This window comes from Nylanderia fulva, unplaced genomic scaffold, assembly GCF_048542155.1.
Source record: "Nylanderia fulva isolate GAGA-0341 unplaced genomic scaffold, ASM4854215v1 Scaffold96, whole genome shotgun sequence".
Lineage (NCBI taxonomy): Eukaryota > Metazoa > Arthropoda > Insecta > Hymenoptera > Formicidae > Nylanderia > Nylanderia fulva.
Window position 1 is genome coordinate 108996 of NW_028191090.1, and position 25780 is coordinate 134775.

The 25780-nt window shown below is 33.5% G+C and overlaps 1 protein-coding gene and 1 long non-coding RNA gene across 4 annotated transcripts in view; one reads left to right on the plus strand and one right to left on the minus strand.

Moving 5' to 3' along the window:
* Positions 1-6685, minus strand: part of LOC114930270 (uncharacterized) — a 56855-nt gene extending 50170 nt beyond the window's left edge. The window contains exon 1 of the mRNA XM_029302016.1: positions 5767-6685. The gene's annotated coding sequence lies outside the window, so the exon portion shown is untranslated. The remainder of the gene's footprint in view (positions 1-5766) is intronic.
* LOC146719518 (uncharacterized) overlaps positions 1-24830 on the plus strand; it is an 84743-nt gene extending 59913 nt beyond the window's left edge. For all 3 annotated transcript variants that reach the window (XR_014926494.1, XR_014926495.1, XR_014926496.1), the window contains one exon: positions 23637-24830. This is a non-coding gene — a long non-coding RNA (uncharacterized LOC146719518). The remainder of the gene's footprint in view (positions 1-23636) is intronic.
* Positions 24831-25780: the final 950 nt, after the last annotated feature.

A 25780-nucleotide genomic window follows, 5' to 3' on the forward strand; every position in this document is an offset into this window, starting at 1 on the left:
AAAAAATATATTTTTATATAAAAATCAAAATTTCTTTGTTATTTGTTATTATAAATTTTAAAAAAATTAACAAAAACAAAATTCTAATTTAATATTATATATATAAATAATGTTTTTAAAAATTAATTTTTGATTTAACTTCAATTCAGTTAATTTAACCTTAACTTAATTTGAACTGAGTTAATTTTTCGTTCATGCAACTTTTAACTCAACTAAATTCATAAGCAACTATATTTTAACATTAATTAATCAAATTAATAATATTAATATTTAACATTAATTAATAAAATAAATAATATTAATGAAAATTTTTAAAAAATCATTAACTTACCCAGCCCTGCATTTTTCTAAATTAAACTCCATGCATTGAAAAACGCGAATCGCACGCTTGCTATTATTGAACCATGACATTTCATGATTTTCACCGTTTGATTTTTTAAATCTCGTTATTTATGTCGCGGGTAGAGGCTTAAGAAGAAAATAATCACGCCGGCAAAAGATATACCCGTACGCGCGCGTTTTGAAATAGCCGCGTCTAAAGGCGGCATTCAATCGAAGACAATACTCGGCATTACTAGCCCACGTCGCGCACGATAGTCACGTGGATTACAAAAGCGTCGGCGCGTCATTATGCGTCGCGACGCGGCCCGCGTCCTAGATATCTCCCGCTCGCGGCGACTTCAACGCCAGGCTAGGCGACTTCAACGCCAGGCTAGGCGACTTCGGCTCCGGCAATATACACGCACGCGATCCCACGCTCGGAGATGCGTATCTCCTGCGTCTCTGCCTCCTTCCGATCCTCGCCTTTGTTTCGGCACGATGTCTTCCCGCCGATTTCTATTCCTCCGCCCTTGCCGTATTCCGTAAGTTCCTTCTTTTTCATCTCGCAATCGAGCGCAATCGATGCGATATGCGCTCTTGCGACGTTTCTTTCGAAAATCGAGAGAATTCGGGGAATCCTTGCTATTGAACAGGGTGTCTAGCGAAATCTGGGGATAGAGCATTGATAAGGGAATTTTGTAAATCTGGAATAGTGGAGGAAAATTTGAAATTTTTTATTAAATAAATATAAATCGTTTAAATTTATATTTTTATCGTCGTGTTATTTTATTTCAATGTGTTTAATAGAGATAAAACTAAAAAATTTGGTATAATATAAATAAAAATAGTGATTATTTAAATAGTTTAGACCCTTTTCATTGTTGACAAAAATATCTCAAGAATTGCATGATTTAACATTTAATTGATTTGTCATATAGATATATACAAATTATATATTTGGAAAAAATAATACTAAAAAGTCAAGGAAAAAATTAATTTCTCATCTTGGAAAATCTGAAAAAGTCAAGGAATTTTTTCATTGAGTCTGTTGGACGCTGTTGAAAGAGTTGCGACATTTAATCTAATTCATCTTCTCGAAGAAAAAAATATTTAAAACCTTATTTTTTTATAAATTTGAGAATTTAATAAAATTTTTTTGCAATTTTTTTAAAACAATACAAATTTGTTTAACCAGATGAAAATTAAGAGAAATAATTTCAGGATAAAGAAATTTGATAAATGAATACAAAGAGATCTTTCATATGTTAATTTAGCGAATTAAATTCAAAATTTTGATTTCTAATTTAAAAATTGTATATTTTGTATTAAATAAATTTAATTTTTAGAGAGAAGGGATGCTTTAACTTCAATTAACCTCAACTTGATTCAAGGTTTTTAAAGGACAGTTTTTACGGCTGAATCACAAACTTTATGGGGGTTCTAAATTAGGATCAAAATAGCGAGGAATGCGAGTCCGCGGATTTTGCCGGCGCCAAAAATAGCGCTGTTAGACGAAGCTTTTATTAGATGCGCTTTTATTTGTCCGACATGTTTATGCACGCAGATAAAGAAGGGGCGATGAGCCACGTGTGTCTTTGTCCCGCGTTTTTCTCGAAAAAACAAGCGCCGTTTCTGGACACTCTTCTCTCGCAACCGCTGTGCCAGACCGGAATCGAATGAACGATCAAAATTCCATGCACGGTGTGTTTCCCCGGACAGGAATAACAGATTCATCCAAATTCCACGAGCGACAAACGACGGGAGGCGAATTCTCCCGTCGTAAAATTAACCTCTAAACCGACTCTAAAAATCGTTTTTAGGATCGAATCCGGTTCGTTAAGCGCCCTTTTTTTTAAACTCAACTCAGTGTTTCTGCAAAATAAATTATTGTCTACTCGAGATGGTAAAAAAGCTGAAGCAGATTTATTTTGAATCGCGCTAGATATATTAAAAGAACGTGGTTCTTGAAAAAAAAATCTGGAAGAGATATACACCTAATAACGAGTTTTATAAAAAAAAAAAAAAAAAAAAAATATTTTATTTCTGATGAAGATTTTTGTCGAAAGGGAAAAAAACACACTTTTTCTCCATTTTGGAACACGATTTTCATAAAACATAAACTTTCCATTTTTTCTGAATGTGCGGTTTCTCCTTTAGTTCCCCGGAAATACTTGATTTTACGAGATCACGCTCTTTTGGCATCGAGGTCGATTTATTTCAGGAAGAATTCGAGATAAAACTCGCGCGTCTCTCTGAACAATCCTCAATCTTCTTTTCCTCAACTTTCCGGATTCACGCGGAATCCGCGTGCGCGAGCATGACCGGTTTTTATTCGGCGACACGCGGAAAGGTCGCGCGCGCGACACGGTCGCCATTACTGCGATTTTATAGTTAATTAATACTGCGGCACGGTCGCGGTATTGTGAGCAGCTGGAATTTTTCAACAATTATTTGTTTCGTAGGCGGCCAACGCGGCCATCGCGGCGATTCATGTACATGTATAGCTTAAAACGGATACGATTTGAAGAGAGAAAAATAATCGATTTCTCGAAATGCCGACGAAAGGAAAATAATACGAGAAGCGAGGGAACTATGGACTTCATCATTTAATTATATTTTTTAATTATCTCATTAAAAACGCTTCTAATGTTAATTAATCATTTTATCAATATCAATTTAATTGACGTGTCTTATATATTAATTATATAGACATATATTTTGATATACCAAATATATTTTAATTTAATAGTACAACATATTATTCTAATATATAAATCGTAAATAAATGAATTATCGTATGCAGCAATTAAAATTATATTATATATATAAATAAATTAAATTCTGAATGATTATCATGCATGCACATTGCACTTTTTCTCTCTTCTTCTATTTTTTTAAATGTAATAAATTACATATACTTATCACTTATCGGTATAATTATTTTTTTTTTTTATCGAAACCTTATTTTTCCACTCAGGTATTTCCGTATAGATACTAGTAAGTTTCTGCTTGCTTTTTTTTCTCAGGCACTACCGCGTGTCGAGAAGCGAGTTTCCGTGTTTTCTTGGCGGGATGCGCGCACGAAAAAATACAATTTTGACGATAATCGCGATCGCGCGCGCTTTCTCCTCGCAGCGCCCGCGCGCTCATTTGCATCGTATCGTAATTTCTCATCGAAAATGAGCAGCGTGAATACATATCATATCAACTTTTCAAGGAAATCGTTACTTAATAACGATTTCCTTGAAAATATTTTTCCATTATAATCACGATTCCGCGCGATAAGCGGCCGATAACGGGTGTCGCGGAATACAGCATCAGTATAATGTAGCATACTCTCTCTTTCTTACTTCTTCTATATGCATATATATAATTTTTTATTAATATAACATATATTAAAAATAATATATATTTTTTAATGCTATATACTATTTTTTTTATTAATATATGCATATATATTATTTTTGTATATATTAATTTATTTATACGAAAAATATGTATACAACATAAATTAATATATATACAAAATAATACGATGTAATATAATATGTACAAAAATTATTATATATACTTTTTGTATATATTAATTTTATATATATGTGTATATATGCATATATAAATTTTTGAACCTAGTTGCCGTGTAATTTCCTTGCGAAACGTGAATCGTGGGCGCGAGATAATCTCTCTCCGGTGCGATTGATGAATCTACCTCGACACGCGGACGGAGGCTGCGTCATCTCTCAAAGATCTCTAGCGCGCGAAATAGACGGCGACACCTTCGTCGTCGATTTATAAACCAGTATAACTCCACGAGGATTACACGCGATCGCGATCGACAAAGCGATTGTATATATACATACGTATGTATATAATATACAACTCTATCTATAGGATTATATGCATCAATCGCGCGGTCCATCTCTGCAGGTATCCAGAACTGGATTTTATTCAAACTTTCGTAGAGCCGCGATTTTTATCACAGCAATAACAGTAATGATCGAATCAATCATTCTAGAGAGAACATTATTCTGCAATCTTCCCTCTCCCCAATATTTCAGGAAGCGTAAAAAAAATATGTTCCTGTTCAAAAAGAAAACCACACGCAACAGCGTTTATAACTCTCTAAAAGAGTAATGTATTATTATTATTATTATTATTATTGTTGCAAGAGAAGTATTTTTTTTCATATAAGTGTGTTTCATAAAATTGAAACTCTCGGAACGAAATTTGACGTATCTTTTTGCAACATCGAGAGAGCAATGTCCCTAATAGCACAATATATCCAAAAGATATTCAGAGGATATTCAGAGGATATCCAGAGAATATTCTCAGTATGTTTTCTGAACGTTTTCGGGATATGTGAGCTGTTAGGGGTCGCATCCGCAATGTTCTCGAGAGAGCAGTGTTCATAATAGCACAACATATCCACAAGATATTCAGAGGATATCCAGGCAGGACATTTTCAGGATGTTCTCTGAACGTTTTCGGGATATGTGTGCTGTTAGGGGTCGCATCCGCAATCTTCTCGAGAGAGCAGTGTCTATAATAGCACATCTTCGAAAGATATTCAGAGGATATCCAGAGGATATCCAGAGGACGTTCTCAGGATGTTCTCTGAACGTTTTCGGGATATGTGTGCTGTTAGGGTCGCATCCGCAATGTTCTCGAGAGAGCAGTATCTATAATAGCACATCTTCGAAAGATATTCAGAGGATATCCAGAGGATATCCAGAGGACGTTCTCAGGATGTTCTCTGAACGTTTTCGGGATATGTGTGCTGTTAGGGATCGCATCCGCAATGTTCTCGAGAGAGCAGTGTCTATAATAGCACAACATATTCACAACATATTCAAAGGATATTCAAAGAATATTCAGAGGACGTTCTCAGGATGTTTTTTGAACGTTTTTGGTATATGTATGCTGTTAGGGGTCGCATCCGCAATGTTCTCGAGAGAGCAGTGTCTATAATAGCACATCTTTGAAAGATATTCAGAGAATATCCAGAGGATATCCAGAGGACGTTCTCAGGATGTTCTCTGAACGTTTTCGGGATATGTGTGCTGTTAGGGGTCGCATCCGCAATCTTCTCGAGAGAGCAGTGTCCATAATAGCACAACATATTTGAAAGATATTCAGAGGATATTCAGAGAATATCCAGAGGACGTTCTCAGGATGTTCTCTGAACGTTTTCGGGATATGTGTGCTGTTAGGGGTCGCATTCACGATATTCTCGATCGATCGCCGAAAAAGTTCACACCTCGCTGACCGCAAATAATGCGGCTCGCTGCACTTTCGCAACGCGGATAAATATATACCTGCACGAGGCTCGCACACACAGACACACACATACACATGCATATATATACGCGCATGCGCTGCATCGCGTACCCACACTCCTGCCCACACACGCGTGTGTACGATACCGGAACGAAGCGAGTGACTAACCTCTGTGAATAGAAGAGACGAGGAGGAGACTAGTCTCTGCCAGGTTTAATACCACCAGGTCGGCGCCTCTCCGCAGGATCCCTCCAGAAGAGAGGTTCGGGTTAGGGGACTCCCCCGAAATTCCTCGGACGGGTTAACAACGCGGTCGCGCGTTCTCACTCGGCGGACGCTTCTGGAGGAAGCTCCCGAAACTCTCTCAGACGAGAGAGGTCGTTCACTGGTCGACGATCATGTGGTGCACGACACGCTGGACGACGTCGTCGCGGCTCGACGCTCCTCGTACGGAGTATAAACCGCGTAGACACGTCAACGCGGTGGCCATGCGACCTTCCTACGTAGATTCCTCGATCTCCCGATGGGCGATTAATTTTCTCGAGTCCTGGGAACCTGGTGGATTCTGGCGCGCGGGTGCTCGAGCCGTAGAATCGCGTATGTTCTCCTTTGAACCCTTGGAACACGCTGGATTCTGACCCCTCTCGAACCCTTAGCAATGTCAATTGAAGATCTAAGTTATTAGGATTTTCATTCCCTTTAAAACTTTAGAGATTTTCATTCCCTTTAGGGATTTCTGATTCTCGAGGATGTGAACCAAGATTGGTTGTGACTTTTGAACTTTAAGGATGCAATGAATCCTGTTTCTTTGGATTTGTTTCTTTGACTGTCTTCTGCACTCGCGCAATACACCGAGCTCGATTCACTGACTTATCGTGTCTGTGAAAGACCAGGAAGCAGCGCGGATATATCACTCTCACTCGCGCAAAGACGTTCTTCGGGATCCGTGTTTTTGTCCCGCAGATTGGGACCGGTCCTTACGAGGTGGTCCTCGAGGATTGGCAAACGCTGAACGCGACCAGCTGGTACCAGCTGTTTTCTGGACGCGATTGTAAACCGTGTTGCTCGCCGGCGACCAAACGACTGTAGACGCGATGGTAGTGGTGGAGCAGGAGGACGAGAAGGAAGAGAAGGAGAAGGAGGAGGAAGTGGTAGGGTAGGTAGGTGAGCTACTCGAGAAGAAGGAGAGCCTTCTTCGCGGCGTCCTCTTCCACCTCGTCGTTGCGATCGTCTCCGGCGATTCTTAGTCTGCCAATTTCAAGCGACGTTATATCTTTCAACGACCACCGTAGATTTATCGCAATTGCCTAAACAGACGTAAAGGAATCTTTTTTTCGACACTTTTGGAATTTCTTCGGTATTTTAATGGATCGCGACGCTGAGGAATTTTTCGACAATGAATAATCGACTTCAAAATGTCTCTGCGACACTTTATGTCTTCGATTCGCCGACTCGGGAATCGTCTCACGAATATTTGGTGCCAACTGTGTCAGCTACGCTATAGCACGGTATAGGACCAAAATTGGATCTTCACCGGACGCACCGCGAAAAACTCGCTATTTCAGCAACTCTTTGTCCACACTCGAGAATTCGAAGATCTAGTGCTCGATCGAAGACTCTATCAAGAATTGTACGAGCAGAGAGCCACAATTTTCGAAGATCCCTCTAGAGGTCCCTCGGAGACCCCCGGGGAATCAGCAGGACGACGAAATGAACTCCTTCTCGTGCGCGGCAGGACGACGAAGTGAAGAAAAAAAGAGAGAGAAAGAGAGAATGAAAAAAAAAAGGAGAAGGAGGTCGACGGCGACGTCGCGACGCGCGTCGTCGGCGAGATGAGGCAAGCCACTGGTCGGTCCCCGCCGTAGAGGCTCTATGGCGTGCATCATGGCGTGTACTTCCAGCGGTATAGCTTGCTCGAGCGGGGCCCGAGGGGGACTTGGGAGGGAGTAGGAGACGACGAGGAGGGAGCGATCGGGGCCCGAGAAGGAGAGAGAAAGAGAAAGAGAGAGAGAGAGAATACGCACTAGGTAGGTAGGTAGGTATGTATTTCGCCCGCGGCGACTCCAGGTATAGCGGTACTTGGGTACCCCATCTCTCCCCAGTTCCCCTTTGGGGTCCGCACTTACCTCCTCCGTGCCTCGCAACCACCTTCCTCCACCTCCTCTTCGTCGTAGAGCGCACAAAGGTTCTCCAACCGGCGGTTCTCCGCGGCGCTGCACGTGTCACTAACACACGACTCCACGAGAGGGCTCTCCTCGCCGCGCTAATGCGGGGGAACCGATGCAGCTTCAAGGACGTGGCTTTTCGGCCTAAGCCTAGGCGCACCGACCTACTGCCGCCGGAGACTTCGACGAGGGGTTAAGACATGTTCATCGAGTTCAGCGAGGAGGAAAGAACACGCGCGATTATCAATCATTGCAAATCATGCCGGGCCCGAAAGATGTAATTGATTAATAGAGAGCGGAGCAAGGGAATAGTTTAGTGTTGATAATAGCAGTGGTGGTAATGGTAGTAACGGTGCCGTACACTAATAATATTTTATCCAATCTAGACACGTCGTAAAAGTTTTATTCATTTTAATTTCTTATACCAACTTCTCCTTTTTTTTATTTTTTAAAACTAAAGCTAAATAAAATTTATAATATTGTATACAATTATTAAAATTTATAAATTGTATTATATAATAAAAAAGTTAAAATTAAAATTAAAATTCATAAAATTTATAATATTGTATACAATTAATAAAATTTATAAATTGTATTATATAATAAAAAAGTTAAAATTAAAATTAAAATTAAAATTAAAATTTATAAAATTTATAAATTGTATTATATAATAAAAAAGTTAAAATTAAAATTAAAATTCACACAAGTCGTGTGACAGCAATGAACAGTGTTAAAAATTCTGCAACTTTTTCAGAAAGATTTATACTTATTATTATTTATTTAACGACAATTGTTATTTCTTTGAAAATAAAATAATATTCGAAGTTATTTAAATTAATGCACAAATGTAAGACTTCTTTTCAAAAAAAACATATTTTATGTATCATTAATTTCAGACTAAAGATTGTTATGTAAAACGCTTCTCTGAAGACGAAACTAATGGAAAGACACTCAAAAAATATTATTTTACAATAAAAATAGAAATATCCTTCGTTAATGCCATCTCATTAAAATTTTTAAATATTCTCTTCAATTCAAATTTTTGTTTCTGCTTTTACTTCTCATTTTGATGTGATTTATATTAATCTATTATGATTTATTGATATACTCCGCAATTAAGGACAGACTGTTATGTCTATAATCGACAACTCGCCGATGTATTGATATATTCTCGCGAATGGACATGGCGGGAAAGGTCTCTTCACATATATCTTGCGAAGATGCGCAAAGAGAATAGTGCAAATGTAAATGCGCCCAAGTAATCGATCGGCGGATAATAATTAATTGGACAACTCCGAATGCATTTCGGAATCCGCTTGAACTCGCGTGATTCGCTGTCTTTTTTTTTTCCACCGTGAACATTCCATGATATAAAATTTCAACGCGAAACCGCGGAATCCGCCGCAAAGTTGATGAGGCTATTAAAATCATCGCCGATAATGCACTTGAAAGCGGCGCGATCGATTATTTTCGCAAAATTTAAAATAAAATTAAACCTTATCATATAATATTAATTTCTTAAATATTAATATTTTTACGTTATAATATTATAGTTTCATTATTTTTTCATATTTTCAATTTCTTTATCCTGATTTATGCTTTAAATGTTATAATTTATTTTTTATTACATAAACTACAAAAAAATTAAATGAAATCTCTGAAGAGTAAATCGGACTCTTTTTGTCGTCGAAACCTACATTCGGCCACCAGATCCGGGTCCACGTTGGAAATCCGGATCTCTCATTGTGGCGAGAAAATAAATTTGATCGAACGGAGCTCGGGGAGATCGATTCGATTTGGCCGATCGCGGAAAAATGGCGGGAGAAAAAAGGCCCCTGACTAATAACGTCGACGGGGCGGTCTTGGAAAAAAATATAAATCTCGGCGCGGATGATGGGAACGTGGCGCGGAAGAAGCGGCGAAACGGAAAAGAGAGCCGACAGGTTCTGATCGATGATGTCAGAAGGATGCGCTGCTTATCGACGTCTGCACGTGCGCTGGGATGCTGCAATTAAGCAGCCTTTCTCTCTCTCTCTTCTTTGACAGCCCACCCTCATCTCTCGCGTAGCACGTGCACACCCGGTGCAAGTCGACCAGCACGAAGTCACGCGAAAAAACGGACGACACGACGGACAGCGAGATATATAGGCTGGAAACCGTTCCGATAAATGATAACGCATCGATAACTGACCACGGTAAATCCTCTCGTTATTCTAAACAGGCCCGAGACTCGAGAAAGGGATTATAAAGTCTCCTTTGAGTGCAGATTTTGACAGTTGAAATTAAAATTAAATATTGATTCTAAAATGTCGAAATTTTTTTGTCAGAAAATTTAATTACGGCTTTAGCCGTGGGCAATGATTTTGAACACGGCTTATTCACTTACCGCGTCGCCGCTAGATGGCGGCGTGGGAAATCGGCCGCTTTCCGCACAGAAAACACGCACACAAAGTGCAACTTTGCTTGCACGTGTAATACAAATTAAATTGCAATACACTTTGCTATATGAGTAAATTTTATTAAATCATTTTTATAAATAGTATTTATTAAAAAATTGTGTATTATATATATTATATTTATTAAATGTTATTTTCTTTAATTATTTTCTTTAAATGATGATATGACGTTATGAATGTCCAAATGATGTAATATTTATATAGGTACGATGATTTAGTTTTATTGTTAATGTGATGGAGAAGGCAACAGGATGTTGATATTTTCTTAATAACGGTAACGGCTCATTCGAGATCCCTTTTATGATCATTAATTCACTTGGTCGCACTAATATCGCTCCGGTATTATCATTATACCCGATGTGCCCCGGTGAAGCTCGTTAACGAAACTACGTAGTATTCGGTTGCATCCTGTGTTTGCTAATTGCGCGTATAAAACGCGAAGTGCAATTTCATCGCCGAAGAGTCACCGGAAATTATTCTCGGTACCATTTTTAGGCCTCGAAATACGAAAAAGAATTTAAACGTTTAATTCGTATAGGGATTGTACGGTAATTTTAAGTAACAACGATTGCTTGGAGAACCCTCATGACACCAAAAGCTACTTTCATTGTATATACAAGTATTTTTTCTCTCTCTCCCTTTATATATTTATTTATTTATTTATTCATTTATTTATTTATCTTTTTTACGCTTTTATTTATTTATCTTTTTTACGCTTTTATTTATTTATTTATCTTTTTTTATGCTGAAATTTTTAAATCATGAAAATGCGAGGAAAAATCCTCAATTTTCTGTTCTATCCTCTCACGTTTGATGACTTCAAAAGTTTCAAATCTCCAAAATTCAAAATAAAAAATATGAAAAGAATAATAAATATATTTTTTTTAATATACATAATTATAAATATATTTTGCGATTTAAAATTGGACAGTTCGGAGACTTGAAAGTTTCGAAATTTAGTTGTAAGTCTTTAAAGGCCAATATTTAAATCAAAATTTTATTTGAAAGTTCGGAGGCTTGAAATTTTTCGAAATTCAGATTTGTATATCCTCAAAATCCCAAAAGGCAAAGATTAAAAATGCGGTGGCATTTTGATGCAAACGAGAGAAATTACCAAAATGAGATTTGACAGCTGAAAGGTTTGACACTTCGAAATGCGGAGATGTAAATCCGCCAAGATCCGATGAAGGCTTAATGAAAGTTTATGACTTCAAAAGTGTGACGATATCTTGATGCAAACGAGAGCAAATGAGAGCGAACGAGAGAGCAAACAAGAGCAAACAAGGGAAATTACCAAAATGTGGAGAAAAGAAATTTCTCAGGGGGGAATTAACAGGGGGAGCCGACCGAGAACCGGCCGAGGCGTACATATAGGGTGTATCTAAATAAGTGCGAAAAATTTTAGGAGATGATTCTTTGTCGAAAATTAAGGGGCGTTACCTATATATAAACATATACTATTATATATCTCTTTCTGAGAAGTTACAATTTTCTAAAAAGGGAGTGCGTTCTTAAAGGGATGCTGACCATGTCTGTTTTACCGACTTTGAGTTCAAGAGCTTTAATTTTTATTGGCTATACAGATTGAAAAATCCTTCTTTCCAATTAAAGTACTGATAATAATAAAAAATTTATTTGTTCACAAAATATGGCGCTCCCAATAGAGATGACATGAAAGAATAATACAGAAGTAATAAAAATTACTTGAATTAATTATGCATGTATATTTGCGTGTGGAATCGATGTTGAGGCATAAAACAGCAAAAATTAGTTGTAGGACAGCGCTCCCCATTAATTATTATCAAGTACTTTCATTGTGGAGAATTTTTCAATTTGTATATTCAACAAAAAATGAACCTAACCTAACTTAAAGTCGGTAAAACAGAACTATGGCAGCATTCCCTTAATAACATTTTTTTTTCTTAAAAGCTATTGATTTTACGAGAAAAAAAAAAGATATAAAAAAGTTTCTAAAAGAATCAAACCTTTTAACGCATATTTTTCGATAATCATATTCCAGTTTGTTAAAAAGTTTTGACAAAAAATTAAATAGAGGTTATTAGCTTTATTTCCTTATAACGATACAGGAAGATAAAAAATATTAATAAATATCCTTTTTATTAGTGAGCAATATTCACTAGGTTTCATTTTTTATAATTTGTCTAAAATTTTATAAAAAAAATTAACTCAATTTTTATCTCCCTCTTTAGAAAAGTGTTCTCAAGAAGGGATATAAGAAACCCCTCTTAATTTTCGATCAAGAATCATCTCCCAAAATTTCTCGCACTTATATTTAGCTACACCCTGTATACATACGTACATACGGCGTGGCCGGTCACCGTAGCCGAATTCGTCGACTTCGGTTCCGGTACGCGAACACGCCAGGCGAGCCAGGTGCAACAGGTGAGTCCGGCTCCCCGAGCGCAGACACGGCTCGGCGCTTATCCGCCAGGTCGGCTCGACCAATCCCAGGAGGAGACCTACATACGAGAGGCTTCCACCACCCGCGGCTACCTAAGGACACCGAGCGCGACTACAACCGGTTCAGCGTAACTCTCGATCCCGTTAACGCGCGCAACTTGACGCGTATCAGGCTGGAACTCTTTCGGAGCTGGATCTGGCACTGGATCTCCTCCGCGCGATGTGATGTATCCCTAAAGATCGCCTCTTGCCTCGAAACCCCTACCCAGAGACGCGTTCTCCATTCTTCGTGCGAGCTCCTTCGCGTGTATCTTTTTTCGTTTGCGCGCGTGTTCGTCAATTTAATTTGAATAGATCAATTCAGAGTGGCTACCGCAGCGATTGTGAGACGGACGTGTTTGTTGATATAGGAGGTGAAATTTTGTTAAGAGTAAAAGCCACACGATGTAATCTTCTGGTGATCGAGCGTAATCTTCCGGATGATCGTTCGAACATATCACGTTCGACCGCGATGATTTTTTCGCAAGAGCGCTCTTCAATTTTCTTCGCGATTTTCTCAATTGCGATAGATTTGTAATGTAGAGGAAGATGAGAGAGCACAGAGCTTGGAAATTTGCTTGGGAAATTTATTTATTATTTTGAGATTTCAGCATTTTTTCTGAAAGTTGTCTATAGATGTATAACTTAAAAATCAAAAGATTTTTAGAGGATTAAAAATTTCCTAAAAATTTTTCTCATATTGTAGAAACTCGAGGAAAATTTTTAGAGAATTAAAGAGCGTGCCTGCTTTAGAAAGCTGACAATAAGATGATTTTTGAGAATTTTTAAAATAAAAACTGCATAGCGGATTATTCTAAAAACTTTTACGCATTTATTGTTAAATATTTATAAATAAAAAAAATTTTTTAGTTAAAAATATCGCAGATATTGCTCTATAAAAATCTTCTTGCGGCTTCATCGCCAGAGTTGCAAAATTGCGAGCATTCTTGCTCATATCTTCGGAATAATTCGCTGTAAAGTTTTTCCAAAAATTATTTTTTTAAAAATTCTGAAAATTCTCAGAGGATTAAAAATTTCCTAAAAATTTTTTTATATTATAGAAACCTGAAGAAAATTTTTAGAAATTAAAAAAAATATTTTTTACATTAATTAAGTGAACTTCATCAATAATTATCTTAAAGAGATTAACAATTTTTCTACAAGCTTCTAGAGATTTTACAAATTTATCATCGCCTAGAGATCAATATTCCCTCGTTTCTTCATTTTTAATTTTCTATGATAATTTCATTGTTTTATTTTTGTCGCGATGCATTCATCAATGTCACCTCTACATTCCCATCCGGCAACGACACGCGCGATCAACTGAGATGGTCCGTCGCGATAATTCCGTCCTGATCTCAAGCAGGACTTCGTATCCGCTCCATAAATCGAGCGTTGTGCAAACCGATCCCGTAATGAATGCTAGATGTGTACTCGTCGACTTACTATATAATTGATAGGAAGAGATCAGTTGCTCTCTCTCTCTCTTCCTCTCTCGGTGAATTCAATTAGGAGGCATCAGCTGGTCGTCGATTTTCTACGATCGATCGACGGAGCTTCGAAGAAGCTAAAACGGTCCTTTAGAAACGCGCTCTTCTATAAAAAAAAAAAAAAAAAAAAAAAAAATCGAGTCGTGGGGAGAGAAACGCAACGGATAAGGCGTGTCCGATTCTGCATCGCGTGCTTACAATGTATTACGAGACTTCGAATATGCATTATACGGGAATCTCAAATGACAAGTCGGGCTCTCAAGTGTCCCGTCGCGTTACCGTTCTAGTTCGTAGCGGAAGTTGCGGAGCGCGAGATTTTGTTTTAATCCGCCGACACATCTCCTCCGAGAGACGACGGGAGAGATGCAATCCTATCGCGGATATACACGTGCGTATAAAAATCAGGAGGGCCCGACTCATCCTCGCGAGGAGATGCAACTGTGTATGCATCGTGCACGCATAGTTATGCGCTCGTTCTCGAAATGCACTGACGCTTGGGTGCTAATCACAGTCCGAGGTGCAGGGGCATATCGGGGGCGGCATGACGGAATATTTTGCCCCCCTCCCGACAGGTCGTCGATCTTCTCGACCCGCTGATCCGGCTGTCGGTCTCGTTTCGCGACCTTTTTTTTTTGTTTTATTTTATTTCGCTGGTTTGCTGAAATCGGGTTCTGAAATTCGCGCTGTAATGTGTATGACTATAATTACTGTCGTCTAGATGTTGCAAATTTACGAATTAAATCGTGCTGACTATTCTATGAAATAAAATACTAGGAGGGAGTGACGAACTCTAAGTAGTAAAATAATAAAATAGTATATTACTATTAATAAAATAGTATACTATTTTGTATTACAAGTGCAGGCAAAGTGGCTTTGTGCGCGAGGTGACCGATCGCACGCCGCCATCTTGCGGCGGCACGATGCGGGAATAGCCGTGTTCAAAGTTATTGTCCACGGCTAAAGTCGTGGGCAATGACTTTGAACACGGCTTATTCACTTACCGCGTTGCCGCTAGATGGCGGCGTGGGAAATCGGCCGCTTTCCGCACAGAAAACACGCACACAAAATGCCATTTTGCCTGCACATGTAATACAAAAATTGTTCTTTTAATTATTTAATATTTTAAAATATTAAAATAATCAATTATAATACAATCAAATTATATAATAGTAATAAAATATAATATTAATAATATATATAATATATAATTATGTTATATAATAAGAGTCTATTATTATAATGTATAATTATATTATTATTTATATTTATAATATTATAATTTTATTCAATTATAATTAATATTTAAAGTAAATTAGTTTTAGAATAAAGAAGAAATGGTATATCAATTGTTATCAATTAAATCGTATATATGTACTATATTAAAAAATAAAAATCTTTTGATTAAAAACAGCAGATTAATTTGAATTAATAAAAAAAGAACAACAGACTTCTCGAGGACGTTTAGGATTCTCTTAAAATAAATAAAAAGACTGGAAAAAAATAATAAAAATGATGAAAGGAGAGAAAAGGCGGATAAAATGGGAAACAATATCTGACGCATTCCCGGGACTAATCTCATGAAAAATGACCGAAGGTACCGGTCGGCTTTGATTAATTAACAGTCACGGCTGCCCAGCTTGTCATTTCTCGTTGCGCGTACAGTAAATCGCCGTGTACAACCGCAGAATAAACAGCGTTCGGGCACGATTAGGAAAAGCGCAGCATCAGCATCGTTATCGCTCCACGGCGCGTCAATCTCCGCGCCTCATTGTCGATAGATTAAGGCAGATTAGTCGGACCTACTTTCGGATTACGCCGCCGTCTCTCTGTTATGGAACCCGCGAGATGCATGGAGAGATAGCCGAGCAAACACTGCATCAATTATCGACGACATATCGGCGAATTTGTAATCGATTTTCCCTCGGCGGGATTGCAACGTCCCGACGAGATGCGATGAGCTCGGTAGGGAGAGGATACTGTATATAGAATCTGTTCTTGCGAATTAAACCATGCGAGTGCAATGTAAGATAACGGATAAATCGCGTCTCGTTATTAACTCTCTCATGCCGGAGAGCATCGATTTGAACTATCCTACTTTCCGTACTTACGTCTATCTAATGCCAAATTTTCAAGCGTAAACCTTAGAGCGATCTTCGAGGAGGAAGGTACTTTTACGGTACCTCCGGTAGAAAAAAATTTCGACTTTCTATCCCGTGATTGAAATTAATATATTTAATATTTAAAAATATTTGGAAATTATATTATATTTAATATAATTAAAATATATTTAAAAATTATATTATATTTGATATAATTAAAATATATTTAAAAATATATTTAAAAATTATATTATATTTAATATAATTAGAATATATTTAAAAATTATATGTGATATAATAAAAGGCCAACTTAACGAGCTTATATGCTATTAATTGAAAAATTTATTTATTAATTTACGTCATACTATACAAAAGTTAAGATAAACGTTTCGACTGTACGACAGTCTTTCTCAATATCCTAATAATTTGTTAAAAAATTAATTTAGTCATATCGACCTTATTATAAATACAACAATTATGAGATTATATGACGAACGCAGTACAAAATTCATGTTTGTTGGCATGAGTTAGAGCGTCAGATGCTGTTATATTATGTAACGACATTTTTTGTCAACGTACATAACACTTTTTTTAAAAAAATTATTTCTTTTTACTTAACATAATCACATAGACAGATATCGATTTGTTTTTTAAAAAAGTACGACAGAAAGACTGTCGTACAGTCGAAACGTTTATCTTAACTTTTGTATAGTATGACGTAAATTAATAAATAAATTTTTCAATTAATAGCATATAAGCTCGTTAAGTTGGCCTTTTATTATATCACATATTTTAATTGTATACGAGCCGAAGTTTAATTTATAAAATATATATATTTAAAAATTATATTATATTTGATATAATTAAAATATATTTAAAAATTATATTATATTTGATATAATTAAAATATATTTAAAAATATATTTAAAAATTATATTATATTTAATATAATTAGAATATATTTAAAAATTATATGTGATATAATAAAAGGCCAACTTAACGAGCTTATATGCTATTAATTGAAAAATTTATTTATTAATTTACGTCATACTATACAAAAGTTAAGATAAACGTTTCGACTGTACGACAGTCTTTCTCAATATCCTAAAAATTTGTTAAAAAATTAATTTAGTCATATCGACCTTATTATAAATACAACAATTATGAGATTATATGACGAACGCAGTACAAAATTCATGTTTGTTGGCATGAGTTAGAGCGTCAGATGCTGTTATATTATGTAACGACATTTTTTGTCAACGTACATAACACTTTTTTTAAAAAAATTATTTCTTTTTACTTAACATAATCACATAGACAGATATCGATTTGTTTTTTAAAAAAGTACGACAGAAAGACTGTCGTACAGTCGAAACGTTTATCTTAACTTTTGTATAGTATGACGTAAATTAATAAATAAATTTTTCAATTAATAGCATATAAGCTCGTTAAGTTGGCCTTTTATTATATCACATATTTTAATTGTATACGAGCCGAAGTTTAATTTATAAAATATATATATTTAAAAATTATATTATATTTGATATAATTAAAATATATTTAAAAATTATATTATATTTAATATAATTAGAATATATTTAAAAATTATATTATATATAATATAATTAAAATATATTTAAAAGTATTCAAAAATGATATATTAAAAATAATATTTAAAAATAAAATAATATAAAAAAATTATTTTCTCGTTTCATTCATTGTACACTGAAAAAAAAATTATTAAATTAATAAATATTTATTTCAATACTATTTGAAGCAAATAAATATTTATCTGTTTTAAAAAAGATTGTGTTATATCAAATAAATATTTTTTCACACCCCAAATCAATATTATATATTCAAATTTAATAAATTTTTTCTTCACTTTAAGAGCTTGGATATGCGAGAGCTTGCTAATTTTTTTTTTGTAACGCGCATAATTCCCTGGTAAAGGAGAAAGAAGCTGAAAATAAGGTAGATTTACATCTATAAAACCGTATATGAAGACGTAACGAGCGACGAGCGACGCGCGATTGCGGTATGTGTAGCGGGACACACACTCTCTAATAAACGAGTGAATAAACGCGTCCGCTCTTCGCGCAGCGCTTCATCCGAGGAGAGCGCGCGAAGACGAATAACATTCGAGGCGTTGAAAGATGACGGCTCGGTAGCCGGGACTTTAATAATAAATATACGGGCCATGTAGCCGCGGGGGATCGCCCCGGCGAAGCTCTTCTTGGCCACTATAACGCCGATCGTGCGGCGCGCGCTCCACAAAGTTTGTTTCTCCTTGTAGTCTCTCTCGGTTGCGCTCTACAAAATTGCTCGCTCGCTCCGTCCGCGAGAGATGCGAGATTATGAATATATATATCGCGAGAGAGCGCTATCGAGATATTCGATTGCGAGATTTATTCAGATATCGCCGACGATGTATGAGTATTTGAGATTAATAGAGAGATTTTCGCGGGATTTTTTATACTGAATCGGAGATCGAAAAGGTAGACAAAAATTTCGATCTTCTATCCCGTGATCGATATTTAATATTTAAAAATATCTAGAAATTATATTATATTTATTATAATTAAAATATATTTAAAAATATATATTTAAGAATTATATTATATTTAATATAATTAAAATATATTTCAAAATATATTAAAAAATATATTATATTTAATATAATTAAAATATATTAAAAAATATATTATATTTAATATAATTAAAATATATTTAAAAATTATATTATATTATAAATTATATTATATTATAAATAAATTATATTATATTATAAATTATATTGCTGTAAGTTTTTACAAAAATTGCAAAGATTTGAAATATCACCTATTGTGAAGATTTTTATATTCTTCAAACATTAAGAATAATTGTCTTTTGAGTTACAGAATTTTTCTTTTAATCGATAAATTTGTCATTATCTATCAAATAATTTATATAATTTTTTAGTGCTTGATAAATTTAAGCAAAACATTTCTAAAAATTTTCAATTGATATTGTAAAGATTCTTATATGTATTCTTCAACCATTAAGAACAAAATTATTTTTTGTGCTACAGAATTTTTCTTTTAATTGATAAATTTGTTATTATCCACCAAATAATTTATATCAATTTTTAGTACTTGAAAAATTTCCTGAAGATTTTAAATTAATATTTGATCTTGCAATTTTATAAATTTTTAATTTTAAATGTTTAGAAAGTTTTTGAGAAATGAGAAGAATATTTAAATGTATACCAAATCCCATTTTTTTAATTAGAAAATTTCTCTTTTGGAGAAATATATGTATTCCGACAACTCGCGTTTATTTATGTTTGTTTAATAATTATTATTTAATTATAATTATATATAATTAAATATACATTATAATTATATTTAAACCTACATCTGAGAGTTTATTTAACCAATCGATGTAAATTTAGAATATCATCGATCCGAGAAAAAATTCGATGAAATATACATTCGGGAAAATTTACGATTCCTTTTACGGGATATCAAAACTTATTGCGGCCCGATTCCTTCGGCGATGCTTCGTTAACGATCGATAATAACAAAGACGATAGACTCGACCCGAATGCGAGATTGTTTATTGCTCCATGTTACACGATTGAAAAATGGTCGCACCTTGCGAAGGTGGATGCAATCTCCTTGAAGAGAAAGAGAGAGAGAGAGAGAGAGATTAATTTCGCCGTATCCTAATTGCATTATATCTCATGCGCCTCGCCTTCGCTCTCAAAACCGCGAAAAAATACAAGCGGTAATCGAATACGGGAATTGCAAATTTATCGAATTCCTCGGATTCAGGATATCCTCTCCTGAATCACAAAAATATACATATAATTACGAGTGTATATAAACTACAAACAAGACAAATCTCGAAAAATTGTCAATGAAGCAATATTGACAATAAAAAATATCATAGCAGCCAGAATATATAAAAAAAATCTTTAAACTCGAATTTTTTTAAATATTTAAATTAATTATTTTATGAGAAGTTCATAAAATTTCTATCTTCTGAAATCAAGTAATTATTACGATAAATTAAAAGTATATTAATTAAATATATAATATATGTAATGTATAATATATTATATATATATATATATATATATATATATATATATATATATAATATAATTTATTTATATGTAACATATAAAAATATATATACATATGTATATATATATTGATTTTTAATACTTATGACATTCTTTGAATTAAAGAATTAAATTACTGCTGATACAACTGGAAAGTGTTGCTAATAATTTATTATATTATAAAATAATATTTATTTGAAATAAAATGTTTTTTGAATTCTGTAATAGACTACATACAAGATTCTGCATTTAAATTATGCTGAAAAACATGCCAAGAAACTAAAAAGAGTCGAAGGATACTTCGGTTGATAATTAACAGCTGTTAATGTAAACGAGACATTGGTTTCGACTAATTTACTTTTATTTGGATGCGGATCTTTTTCTTTCTTCATCTTGAATGCTTCGCGCATAAACAACCAGGCTATAACGACTCGTCCGGCGCCATTTATCGGAAGATTAAATCGCGAATTAAAAATCCACGTGTCTTTGGCATTAGTGGACGACGCTCGCAGACGTCGTCTTGGTCATCGAGTGCGTGAGTTTGCGAAACACGATAATCTAAAAAATTATAAGGAGATTTTATCGCGATAAATCGGTCATTAATATTCGAATTTTTATATAACAATTTTTAACAAAACGGAACATTTATAATGTTTCTCACATTTCTTGTATCGAGAAGCTTCTTATAATTTTGATCAAGTATTAATATAAATTTAATAAAAGAGAAATGATCTTGAATTTTTTCTCGAAATTAAAAAGTCGTGTATATATAAAAAAAATAATTTATTTATCTGTGTATTTTTACCAGTAATTTTATTTGAAACAAAATGAAAAATAACATGAAAATTGAGTCATAAATATTTCATCGAGAAACAGAAGAGAGTTTGTATGTAAATTATTCCGGAGTTGCTTAAATTATTGTACATTGACATTAAAATTAAGTTTGATATTTTGAAAGGAGAAAATAAATTTCTTAAAAAATTTATTAAGAAATTTATGTAGATTTATGGGCAAGCAGATATATCGCGCGACTTGTATTTTATTTGAGGTAAGAATCGAAGCGATGGGAAAATGAAGATTTAAATTCTGTCGCCAGATATATATTTACGAGTGGCAATTAATTTTTTAATGACTCTCGAATATATCTCGCATCGCGGTTGAAATTTTTCTGATATACTATCTGTTATCATTATCATTTCCGGATTAGGAGAGTAAAGTAATACATCAATCGCCGGCAAGATTAAATAATTTAGATATAAACGTATAGTAAAATCGCATAATGCACTGAAATTTATTTGACAATTATTTCAAACTTTTAAAATAAAATTTTATTACAATTCAAAAAAAATTTTGTATTAGTGATAGTTTTATTATTAGTTTTATTATTAATGAAAAAGTCACATTTTGAAAGAGAAATCTTTGAGGTAAACATATTTTAATCATACACTGTAAAAAAATATGTAATATATTACACAAAAATATGTAAAATTACATAAATAATAAGTGTAAAATTACACGATAAATAATAAAAATGATTACCTTTTCATTATTTATCATGTAATTTTACATTTATTATTTATGTAATTTTACATATTTTTAATGTAATTTTCCAAAATTTTTTTACAGTGTACAACTAAAAATGAAATATTTATCAAAGTGGTGAAAACCAAAATCAATTTAACTCTTTAACAATTTCGAAAAAACAGTTAATTACATGTCTATTCAAATCGTCAAAAGTCATCGAATCACGTAAGAAAAAATCATAGATAATAATTATCATGACGCAGTAATTACAAATCTATTACATCAATGTAATTGTCTCATAGTATGTATAACTGATTTGTGTACTTTTAAACTTAATATTTATGTGTATGTCAAATTCGTTTTGCATTATAGACCACATGAAATATTTTGTTTTAAACTCAGGATCGCAGGTAAAAATTAATAAAAAAATTAAACGATCTAGCACTTAAAAAACTGTTCAATGACGAATTGTGACACAACGTTGATTTAATTTCGTTAAAAAAATCTGTCTTTTTATCAACGCTTAATATTTCATATTAGCGGAATTTTTGTACATAATTATTTTTACATTTATTTCATACACAGACTGCAAATTGTGACTTTTTTTATTATAGAATATAACATTTAATACAAAAATGAGTCAAGAATATATAACCTCAACTTTATCTTATAAGAGGAATAATTTATTATGTCATATTTCCTGATCTTTCCTAAAAAAAATCTCTTTTAGACGCTTCTCAGTTCCACCTGTGATATCATGTAATATGTTATGAAAAGTCCTTCATATATGCAACGGACTGAAGACAAAATTTCTATTTGAATTGACTTTCATAACTTTATGCAGACATTTGATCGCGAAAGGGAAACGCCTTTTTTCATTGTAATTATTAAGTATATCTAATCATTTAATTGTAATAAATTACAATAAAAATTTATAAATAAATCTCATAAATTAACAATAGATATAATTACACATATATATTAAAATAAAAAAACATAATGTACCGAAAATTTGACAATTATTTTAAACGCGTAAAATGAAATTTTAACAAAGTTTGAACAGAAATTTGTATGTGTTGTGTCTCGATATGCGATTATTTCTTATGAATATTTAGTAATTATCAGTTCGTATATACGATTAAATATTCGTAAATCTAGACAGCTGCTATTTATCGAAACAAACATTTTGCGTAATTTATTCATTAGAAGTGGAAATCGAAGCGATAGAGAATTGTAAATTGCTTCCGCAACATTTCATTTACGAGCGATAATTATTTCCTAAACCATTCAAGAATCAATTAATGAATAATTAATTTTTATTTTGAACAAAATATATTCATTTATATTATACAAAATTTTACAGTGTGTATTTTATAATATTTATTTTTATTAAAATTTATATTATTATATTTATATCTTTATTACTTTTTATTAATTTTTATCATTTTTATTTCTTTTTTTTTCAAGTAAATATTTTATAGCGTAAATATTCTATAATGTAGACACAATTTTTCTTATTTATAAAAAATTATAATAGTTTATTATATATAGTTATATATAGTTATTATATATAGTTTATATTCATACATTAATTGTTATTCATCACAAACGCTCATTAATTTACTTCATTTAATTAAATGATACACAAAGACGAGAGTTTTTGTTAAAATTTTTGAAAAATTTAATTTAAAAAATAATTTTTGCAATAATTTGCATTTTATATTTTTATGTTACAGATCAACGCAGCGCTTCAACTTAATCAACCTCGCTGTTACATCGAACAATGAGTCAAAAAATTTTTATTTTATAAAAAAGACGTCATTATGCATAATATTGAATATTTTCCATTGCAATTCTTAATTTCTTATTTTTATTAAATCTCTATTTGTTGCATACAAATGTTCAAACATTTTTTTTATACTAGGGTTGAATTTATCCATCTCATTTATTTATTTGAAAAAGCTTCTATTGTACACCTCGTTTCGTTAAAAAAATTCACGAGAAGGAAATCGAAGGCTATCGTATATATATGTGCGAATTATGCATGTGCGCCAAATGCACAGAGAGTATATGCGGCTCAGATATACACTCTCGGCGAGGATCTCGCGCGCTCTCGCACGCGGGAAACTTTCTAATGTCTGCATTAATATTTTTGTGCCTGGGAGCTAGAGCCGGAGTTGCGTCAAAAGGTCGGGCGCTCGCCGGTTTCTTGCACGCGCGCCGTAAAACGGCCGGATATAGTACATCGAATTTAACGGCGAAGGAGAAAGAAACGAAACACGATGTTTTTATTCCGTTGAATAGATGTTATTTCGCGTCGGATATACAGTTTACAACCGAGACCGGTCCCGTCATTCGCGATTAGCGCTCTGTCGTCATCTCGAAGGAGAGCAAATTGTTCTTTCTTTTCTCTACTTTCAGTCATCGATCAAATGATTGATAGCAATATATATTAATATAATATATCAATACATTAATATAATATAATTATATAATATTTTAATATAATATATTTTAAAATTATATAATATCAATATATACATGCGCATGTATATTAATATAATGTATATTAAAATATAATTTTTTATTCAATTAATACAAAGTTTCGCTCGTATATTGTAAATACAACTAGTGATAGATAAAAAGGCCAACTTATCGAGCAATTATTAGAGTTGTTCTGTCAAATAAAATTTATTCCATGTATAAACTAAACATAAAACATTTATGTGAAAGCTACAAACATTCTATACGCAAACTTAAGCGAAAATTACAATCATTATAAAATAAAAGTTTTAACCGCACGCGGTCTTCCTCAGTATTTTATATTACAGTAATTATTAAAAAAATACAAAATCATACAAAAATTCCACATAACATCGAAAATTAATGTTAGTTCTTCAATAAGAGTCGAGAATTTATAAGCAATTAAAGCGTCGATAATTTTTTATTAATATAATTTACTAATATAATATATTATAATACATTATATATAATATAATTAATATATAACTATTATAATTAATACAATACAAAATATATCAATTATTTATTTATATATAATTGTTGTTATACATATATAATTATTGCTATAATTTTTGTCACACGTGAATTACGAAAATGAAGTATATGGCGATAAAATAAAATCATAATGATAATTCTTTTATCTTCCCACATTTTAGATGACTTTTCTCATTCTCGTGAAAAGATTTATAAAAAATCTCATCATCGTCTTAAAAATTTGCACGCAATTCCGGAAAAAGTTTTCAGAATTCTTGCCCTGGAATTTTGCAAAATTTCCTAGCAATTTTGCGCTAAAAAATTTCGCTTGCATTAAATTGGAGGGAGAAAAATCTCGATGACTCAGAAAATCTGATCCTGATTTCTTGTCGACCTGATCGCAAAAGTAAACAGCGGCATCGATGTTCCCGTTGAATTAACAACAAAACGTTCGAGTTGGCGCGCACGCGAGAAAATTATACACCTTTTACACATCGGCGGAAGGTCATCGCCGGACCTCCGAAAAAAATCGTAAGATCGTTTCATTTCAGATATATATCTGTCGGTAATTGTCCTTGATAACGGGAACGCGTGTAACGGACCGGCCTGATATAAACTATCTCTTTGTTTCCCCGCGAGACCAGAAAGGCTCCGCTATCGACACGCCGTGGCATTTCATCGAGAGAAGCCTTAAAACGCCCAATTATCTCTCCGAATTAGATTCGCAGACGTGTGTAACGTCGGAATTTTATATACAATTATAATTTATATACTTTATATATAATAATATATAAAATTATTATATGTATATTAATTTATATATTAATTTATATATACAGGGTGTAACTAAACAAAGGTATATGAAGCACATCATTGGATGCAG